The sequence below is a fragment of the Eptatretus burgeri genome, chromosome 4, assembly GCF_056783735.1.
Source record: "Eptatretus burgeri isolate ZD-2024b chromosome 4, Ebu_testis_v1, whole genome shotgun sequence".
Lineage (NCBI taxonomy): Eukaryota > Metazoa > Chordata > Myxini > Myxiniformes > Myxinidae > Eptatretus > Eptatretus burgeri.
In genome coordinates, this window is record NC_140964.1 from 141,775,847 (window position 1) to 141,784,945 (window position 9,099).

General features: G+C 40.8%; 1 protein-coding gene across 1 annotated transcript in view; it reads left to right on the plus strand.

Annotated features, from left to right (window-relative positions):
• The first annotated feature begins 8,829 nt into the window (after nt 1–8,829).
• Nucleotides 8,830–9,099, plus strand: part of SBNO1 (strawberry notch homolog 1) — a 141,310-nt gene continuing 141,040 nt past the window's right edge. The window contains exon 1 of the mRNA XM_085880216.1: nt 8,830–9,052. The gene's annotated coding sequence lies outside the window, so the exon portion shown is untranslated. The remainder of the gene's footprint in view (nt 9,053–9,099) is intronic.

Below are 9,099 nucleotides of genomic sequence, written 5' to 3' on the forward strand. Positions count from 1 at the left end.
TTTCGCCCTGAGACATTTGTTGTTTACATGTCGTGTAGTTTCTGACACCCATTTTCGAAAATGAATTTTTCATATGCTGTCTGATTTTGATGAAATTCATCCTTCTCCGAAAGTAAATCTCCAAAATTGGCATCTCAGACAGCTGTGTTATGATGTCACAAGAATGGCATAGTGTCTTGGTGCCCCTGGCTTTCAATCAAATGTCTTGGACCCCCTCGGTGTTGAGATCAGCGTCCCAATCATATGCAAATAGTGATCAAAAGTGAATTCAAACAGATTATCTTAATGAGAGAGTATTTGAAAATCAAAGTAGAGACCAGTGAAGACAGGGCATGAGACCGTAATTGCGATACGGAGAACTCGATGTCGAGGAAGGTTCCTGCAGGCTAAATGCGGATCACTGGTCAATAGACCACGTTTTCTTATGAGCAAATAATGATATAATTCATTATTTCAGCATATTTTTAGCGGGCTCAGTGTGCAAGCCATATGGCAGGAGTATTCCCACTTTGCCCCGGGTGGCTTTCTATGTTACCTGATGTGGATGAGACTGTCGGAAAAAGTGGAGTAATATCCCTTAAGTTCCTGGGCTTTCAATAAAATTGCTTGTACCTTGAAGTGCTCAGAACAGCTTCCCCTTCCAACAAAGAGAAGGATCAAAAGCAAAACCAATCTTCTGGACATTCTGCACACCAGAATGGAGGCATCCTCTTCAAAATGCAAGCCACACAATACTTAATTCCACGATCCTTCGTGCCCGTGAAAGTTACTTTGCATAGTCTGCACACTTTCAGTCCCAATAGCCACTAACTGAGGTATTAGGCCACTCAAATATTCCGCGGTCATCGTTGGACAATGTGCTGCAATCCCACAGCTATGCTCCTCTTCCCAATCACACATTTTCTGTTTTTTTTTTGCAGTCATTTACATCACACTGCACGGATAGCGTCATGCGTCATCCATTCAATATGATGTAGCAAGTAGCATTTGGCAAGGAGGGACGATATGAGCCCTTTCATTGTCGATTATTACCTTCACCAGAGGAGAGGGTATTGCATTTAGGTCTGTTTATTACTTGCGGAAATCAGTTGAATTCAGCCACCAATTATTTTTGAGGTCAATGTCGGCCAAAAGGTCAACACGGGCCAAATGTCAACAACTTTGGTGAGATTTCAAAAATCCTAAATTTTCATCTGATTGACTTGGAAATTTGAAGAGGATTTCTACCTCAGGTCACTGAATTCAACCACCAATTATTTTGAGGTCGAAATAGGCCAAAAGGTCAACATAGGCCAAAGGTCAACAATTACGGTGGATTTACGAACATCCTCAATTTTCATCCCATTGACTTGAAATTTGAAGAGGATTTGCACATCAGGTCACTGAATTCAACGAACAAGTATTTTTGAGGTCAGCATCAGCCAAAAGGTCAACATAGGCCAAAAAGTCGACGGTAATTTCTAAAATTGTCAATTTTCATCCATTTGACTTGGAATTTGAAGAGGATTTATGTACTTTGTCATTTCATTCAAACACCAAGTATTTGTTAACGTTAAATTTATTTCATGGATTTTGCAAGTATTGTGCTATGCATGACATCTTTTTACTTACGAAATCTAAAGATTTCGTAAGTATATTGATCAGTTCCGTTCTGTTTGTTTGTGTGTGTGTTTGTTTGTTTGTAGGCACGATAACTCGAGAACGGGAGAAGCTACCAATGTCAAATTACACCACGTGATTCAGGAGGGTGATGGCTAGCGCTGATTAGATTTTGGTCAAAATCGGTCAAAGGTCAAGATCACAGTGAGGTCAAACATCCAAAACATGATAATTCGAGAACAGAAGAAGCTACCAATGTCAAATTACACCAAGTGATTCAGGAGGGTGATGGCAAGCGCTGATTAGATTTTGGTCAAAATTGGTCAAAGGTCAAGGTCACAGTGAGGTCAAACATTAGATTTTTGATTATTTGGTACAGAATAATTGTAGAAACTTCTGGTTTGCGTCGCTAACTTCTCGAGAGACAGCTTTTATTAGACAAGGTCAGAGGTCAAGTTGACGATTTCGTAAGTACCCATCTATGACTGCTTGTTACTTATGAAATCTAAAGATTTCGTAAGTATATTGATGACTTCCATCCTCTGTTTGTGTGTTTGTTTGTTACTTACGAAATCTGAAGATTTCGTTAATATATTGATGACTTCTGGACTCTGTTTGTTTGTGTGTTTGTTTGTAGGCACGATAACTCGAGAACGGAAGAAGCTCCCAATGTCAAATTACACCACGTGATTCAGGAGCGTGATGCCGAGTGCTGATTAGATTTTGGTCAAAATCGGTCAAAGGTCAAGATCACAGTGAGGTCAAACATCCAAAAAAAAGTTATAACTCGAGAACGGAAGAAGCTACCAATGTCAAATTACACCACGTGATTCAGGAGGGTGATGGCTATCGCTGATTAGATTTTGGTCAAAATCGGTCAAAGGTCAAGGTCACAGTGAGGTCAAACATCAAAAATATATATAACTCGAACGGATGAAGCTACCAATGTCAAATTACACCACGTGATTCAGGAGGGTGATGGCTATCGCTGATTATATTTTGGTCAAAATCGGTCAAAGGTCAAGGTCACAGTGTGGTCAAACATCAAAAAAATATATAACTCGAACGGAAGAAGCTACCAATGTCAAATTACACCACGTGATTCAGGAGGGTAATGGCTAGCGCTGATTAGATTTTGGTCAAAATCTGTCAAAGGTCAAGGTCACAGTGAGGTCAAACATTCGATTTTTGATGGTTTGGTACAGAATCATCGTAGAAACTTCTGGTTTGCGTCGCTACCTTCTCTAGAGACAGCTTTTATTAGACAAGATCAGAGGTCAAGTTGACGATTTCGTAAGTACCAGTCTATGACTGCTTGTTTGTGTGTTTGTTTATAGGCATGATAACTCGAGAACAGAAGAAGCTACCAATGTCAAATTACACCACGTGATTCAGGAGGGTGGTGGCTAGCGCTGATTAGATTTTGGTCAAAATCGGTCAAAGGTCAAGGTCACAGTGAGGTCAAACATTCGATTTTTGATGGTTTGGTACAGATAACTCGAGAACGGAAGAAGCTACCAATGTCAAATTATACCACGTGATTCAGAAGGGTGATGGCTTGTGCTAATTAGATTTTGGTCAAAATCGGTCAAAGGTCAAGGCCTCAGTGAGGTCAAACATCAAAAAGAATTATAACTCGAGAACGGAAGAAGCTACCAATGTGAAATTGCACCACGTGATTCAGGAGGGTGTTGGCTAGCGCTGATTAGATTTTGGTCAAAGGTCAAGGTCACAGTGAGGTCAAACATCCAAAACATTCGATTTTTGATGGTTTGGTACAGAATCATCGTATAAACTTCTGGTTTGCGTCGCTACCTTCTCCAGAGGCAGCTTTTATTCGACAAGGTCAGAGGTCAAGTTGACGATTTCGTAAGTACCAGTCTATGACTGCTTGTTTGTTTGTTTGTTTGTCAATCGCCTGCAGGTCACAATTTTAAACCGATCTTCACAAAACTTCACCACATGGTGGAGTTCGTCATAAGCAAGAAGCCTATTGTTTTTGAGGTCAAAAGGTCAACACAGGCCAAAGGTCAACAACTTTGTCAGATTTCTGAAATCCTTAATTTCCATCTGATTGACTTGAAATTGGAAGAAGATTTGCATGTCAGGTGACTGAATTCAACCACCAATTATTTTTGAGGTCAGTATATGCCAAAAGATCAACATAGGTCAAAGGTCAACAACTTTGGTGCTATTTTTTCAAATCCTCAATTTTCATGCCATTGCCCTTCACAACCACTTAATACTTTTCTTTTTTCAATGAACTTTCCTGTATAATGCCCAGATTCGAGGGGCCATGTCTTTTCTTTCGAGTAGGCTATAACACTCGATGGACCTCAATGGTGGAATCTCCAGCGACAGGTTTCAATTCTTCAAAAATACTCTTTCTGGGCCATCTGTGAGAACATTTAGCATGAGTTGAACCATCAGACCATTAGTGTGGTGCATTGTGCAATTATTAGCTCAGCGAAACTAATCTCGTGATGCACAGTGATCATACCTGTTGATCATTTTCAACACCTGTGATGAACCAAACAAATGCCTGATTGTCATCCTTAAATTCAGAGACTTTGGTGTCTCTTTTTGACCCTGTGTTGATACGAAGTCCGACACCACAGGATGCGTTTCCTGGCTATCTCATGACATTCATCCCTAAACTCAGAGAAAAGACCTTTAAAGCTTCTGCAAGGATTCTTCTGTCAAACAAAGTGAGAAATGAAGTCAATCATAATCTAAATTATGAAAGGAGCTGTGTCTGTCTGTTTGTCTTGTTATAACTTGAGAATGGGTGAACAGATTTCAATAAATCGAACCACAATTGAGTCAGGTAAATCCCCGGAAGGTTTGTGAAGCAAAAGCTAAATAAATAAAGGACGGTTTGTGTATGGGTACAGTAGTGCATGGATGGGTACGTGGGCACACGTCAAAACTGCAAACACCAACTTGCGATGATGGTTATCCTCGCATGGAGGGCAGGATCTCCCAGGAATCCTTTTTAGCTCACCTGGAACATAGTTCCGGAGAGCACACTTGCAACTTCCTCTCTGAAAACCACGATTTCGATGAAACTTGACCACAACCTTCATCACCCGGTTTTGTACCAAAGCTTGTTCACAGCATTAAAAAAAATCGGGCCATAAGAGGGTGGTCTACAGGAGGTTGCCTCCCAAAATAGGTATTTCTTTTCTTCGCAGAAACTACACATGCGATTCTCATGTAACTTGACCACAACCTTCAACACCTGTGATGTGACAAAGTTTGCTCACGACATCAAAAAAAAAAATCTGGGGCTGGGGAAGTTTATGGGGGGATGGGGGTGGGGTTGCTCCCCAAAAAGGTATTTGCTTTCTTCTCAGAAACTACACACACAATTCCGATGAAACTTGACCACAACCTTCATCACCTGTGACGTACCAAAGTTTGTTCATGACATAAAAAAATAATCGGGCTCTAAGGAGATCCACCAGGGATTGCCCTCTCAAAATAGGTATTTGCTTTCTTCTTAGAAACTACAATAACAATTCTGATGAAACTTGACCACAACCTTCATCACCTGTGAGGTACGAAAGTTTGTTCACGCCATTTAAAAAATCGTGGTCTCAGGGTGTTTACAGGGGTATTGCCCCTATTTTTTGTGTTCTTGCCCGATAGATGAGCCATCACAGCAAATATCGGTATTCTCGTCAGTAAAGCGATGGGTTTTAATCTGCTGGCTTATGAAAAAAAAAGAATGTATTTATAACTAGAATGACACTCATTAGAGTGCATACCTCCACCAGGCTGAACAGTTTATGTGTTGTATCCCACTGATAGGCCGGATCTGAAGGAACATCTAATCGTCTTGTCCTTGCCATACACCCAACCTGTTCAACAAGTTTCATCCAAATCTGTCCATAAATTTTAAGATATCCTGCTCATAGACAGACAAATAAACAAACAAAATATCACTCATGGAGCGACACTTGGCGAAACGGAACAAAGTAGAATGGCACTTGGTAGAGCGCATACCTCCGCCAGGTGAACAGTTTACACTTTGTATCCCACTGATGGGCTGGATCTGAACGAAAGTCTAATCCACTTGTTCTTGTCACCTAACCAACTCATCCATCTTGTTTTTCATCATAACTCATCCACAACGTTTTCAGAAATGATACATAAAGTTTTTGGCTCTATCTTTCAAGTTTAGAAATTTGGCCTATGTTGACCTTTTTATCTATGTTGACATCAAAAATAATAGGTGGCTGAATTCAGTGACCTGATATGTAAATCCTCTTCAAATTTAAAGTCAATCAGATGAAAATTGACAATTTTAGAAACTTGGCCAATGTTGACCTCAAAAATAATCGTTCATTGAATTCAGTGACCTGATATGCAAATGCTCTTCAAATTTCAATTTTATCGGATAAAAATTGAGGATTTTAGAAATTTGAAAGAGTTGTTGACTTTTTGCCGATGATGACCTTTTTTCACCTTTTGACCTCAAAAATAAATAGGATTTTGGCGGACCACCAACTCCACCATTTTGTGAAGTTTCATGAAGATCAGTTTAAAATTGTGACCTGTCGGCAATTAAAGGTGAGCTGACAAACAAACGGAAGTGATCAACATACTTGTCAAATTTTTTTTTGTTTTGCTAAGTAACAAACAGACAGACAGATAAACAGGGCTGCTTTTATGATTTGGATTTTTATGTGTGCACTGTGCACGTGAGAGGAACTTTTTTTGAGGTCTTGTGCCTTCTCCCCTCTGCGAAGCACCATATCACATCAGTCTGTCACCCCTCACTTATGGAGAATACAGTGCAGAGGGGAAGAGGGAAATTCTTCCATTTTTGCTTGCGTAATAAAGGATGGTATCGTGTTTTGACCGACAGGTTTAAAGATAAAACTATAAAGCATCTACAAATGCAAAGCCCATCCGCTTTCTATTCAGACTTCTTCCTTATCATAAATGATGCCTTTGAGCTTTTGTCGAAACTCTTAATTTGTTTTCTCGAAATTCCCAACATTTTTGAAAATTTGAGAAGAAAAGATCAAATGGTTAAAAGTTTCGGTCCGAAAATGCTCGCGCACGCACACGCACCCGCACACGCAGACGCACACGCGCACACACACACACACACACACACACACACACACACACACACACACACACACACACACACACACACACACACACACACGATTAATTGCACAGTATAGTGGCTATTACGAAAATATAAAATAATTTCAAGAATTGCTGCAAATGATGTTAATGTCCTCTCGTCGGTGTTTGTTGGTCCACTCGTTGGTGTCTGTTGGTCCTCTCGTCGGTGTTTGTTGGTCCTCTCGTCGGTGTTTGTTGGTCCTCTAGTCAGTGTTTGTTGGTCCTCTCGTCGGTGTTTGTTGGTCTTCTCGTCGGTGTTTGTTGGTCCTCTCTTCGGTGTTTGTTGGTCCTCCTCAGTGGTGGTCCTCTCCGTCGGTGTTAATCCCCTTGTCGGTGTTGGTCCTCTCATCTGTGTTTGTTGGTCTTCTTGTCGGTGTTTGTTGGTCCTCTCATCTGTGTTTGTTGGTCCTCTTGTCAGTGTTTGTTGGTCCTCTCATCTGTGTTTGTTGGTCCTCTTGTCAGTGTTTGTTGTCTTCTCGTCGGTGTTTGTTGGTCCTCTCATCAGTGTTTGTTGGTCCTCCCGTCGGTGTTTTATGATCTTCTCATCGGTGTTTGTTGGTCCTCTCGTCGGTGTTTTTTGATCTTCTCATCGGTGTTTGTTGGTCCTCTCGTCGGCATTTATTTGGCTTCTTGTCAGTGTTGGTCCTCTCATCTGTGTTTGTGGGTCTTCTCGTCGGTGTTTATTGGACCTCTCGATGGTGTTTGTTGGTTCTCTCATCAGTGTTAGTCCTCTCGTCGATGTTGGTCCTCTCGTCGGTGTTGGTCCTCATCGGTGTTAGTCCTCTGTGTTTGTTGGTCTTCTCTTCAGTGTTTGTTTGTCCTCTCTTTGGTGTTTGTTGGTCCTCTCGTCGGTGTTTGTTGGTCCTCTCGTCGGTGTTTGTTGGTCCTCTCGTCGGTGTTTGTTGGTCCTCTCGTCGGTGTTTGTTGGTCCTTTCCTCGGTGTTTGTTGGTCCTCTCCTCCGTGTTTGTTGGTCCTCTCCTCGGTGTTTGTTGGTCATCTCCTCGGTGTTCGTTGGTCCTCTCGTAGGTGTTCGTTGGTCCTCTTGTCGGTCTTTGTTGGTCCTCTTGTCAGTGTTCGTTGATCCTCTCATCTGTTTTCATTGGTCCTCTTGTTGGCATTTATTGTTCCGATTGTTGGTATTGGTCCTCTCGTCGGTGTTTGTTGGTAGTTGTGTCAAAATGGAGGGTTTGACGCAGGAATGTGTCCCATTTCTCAAATTCGCAATATTCACTCGTTTACGCTCACTCATATTTCTCCTTTTCAAACTGGAAACACATTACTTCGTCAAACATCTCCCTTTTTTCACGACTACCCTGCTGGGGGCGGGGACTTCGCCTTCCTTTCATATGATAATTCTTTAACCAAATTGAGTCCTGAAATAGAGATCCCATAAATATTTGTTGATGTTTTATTTTCGGGAATAACTTAATTTTCTTTTAACATTCATCACCATCGAGTATTACCTGAACTTGGTTCTTGGTTAAAGTACTTTGGTTGAGCAGGGATGAAAAACGACATACCTCTCTTCATACTATTGTCTGAACATTTCATTTTGGTCTCATGACATCCTGACTCAAACTTGGAAATTTTCCCAGCCTGACTGCATTGTTCTTTTTCCTGTTTTTCAACCGCACCCAGTATTTTCCCGAAATTCTATCAGACTGTGTTTCACTTCCTCAAAATACTTTTTGCATTATGAAAGCCTCGTTTCTCAAACTTGAAACATTTTGACCCAATGGAGATGAACGAGAACTTGCTTCAATCCCATCTCCCCTCTGATGAAGAATATAACGACCCATCACAACATTGCAAAGTTTCATACACGATTAAACTGTTCATGAAAGCCTTTTGTATGATTAATGGTACAAGTAATTCTTTATTTTGCTTTTTATTACAGCATTGTTTCATACACCATTAAACTGTTCATGAAAGCATTGTGTATGATTATTTCCTCAACAAATTAATTCCTCAAAAGTGCGTGTGTGTGTGTGTGTGTGTGTGTGTGTGTGTGTGTGTGTGTGTGTGTGTGTGTGTGTGTGTGTGTGTGTGTGTGTGTGTGTGTGTGTGTGTATTGTTATGTCTGGCTTCCTTCTTGGAACTATGTGCAGTAATTGGTTTTCGTTTTGATTGTCGATGATTAATTATATAACATTATTTATCTTCCTTTTTATTACAGCATTTCAAACTTACTCATAGATGAGGTGGATTGTTATGCTAATGACCTCCACAAGCAATGGGAAGATCTAAATGATGTCCTGACGGAATTTCAGTTTGTTCGTCAAGACTTTCACAACGACCTAAATGAAGGTATTAATAACTTTCCTCCGAGATGGAGATCACAGAATTTACCCATT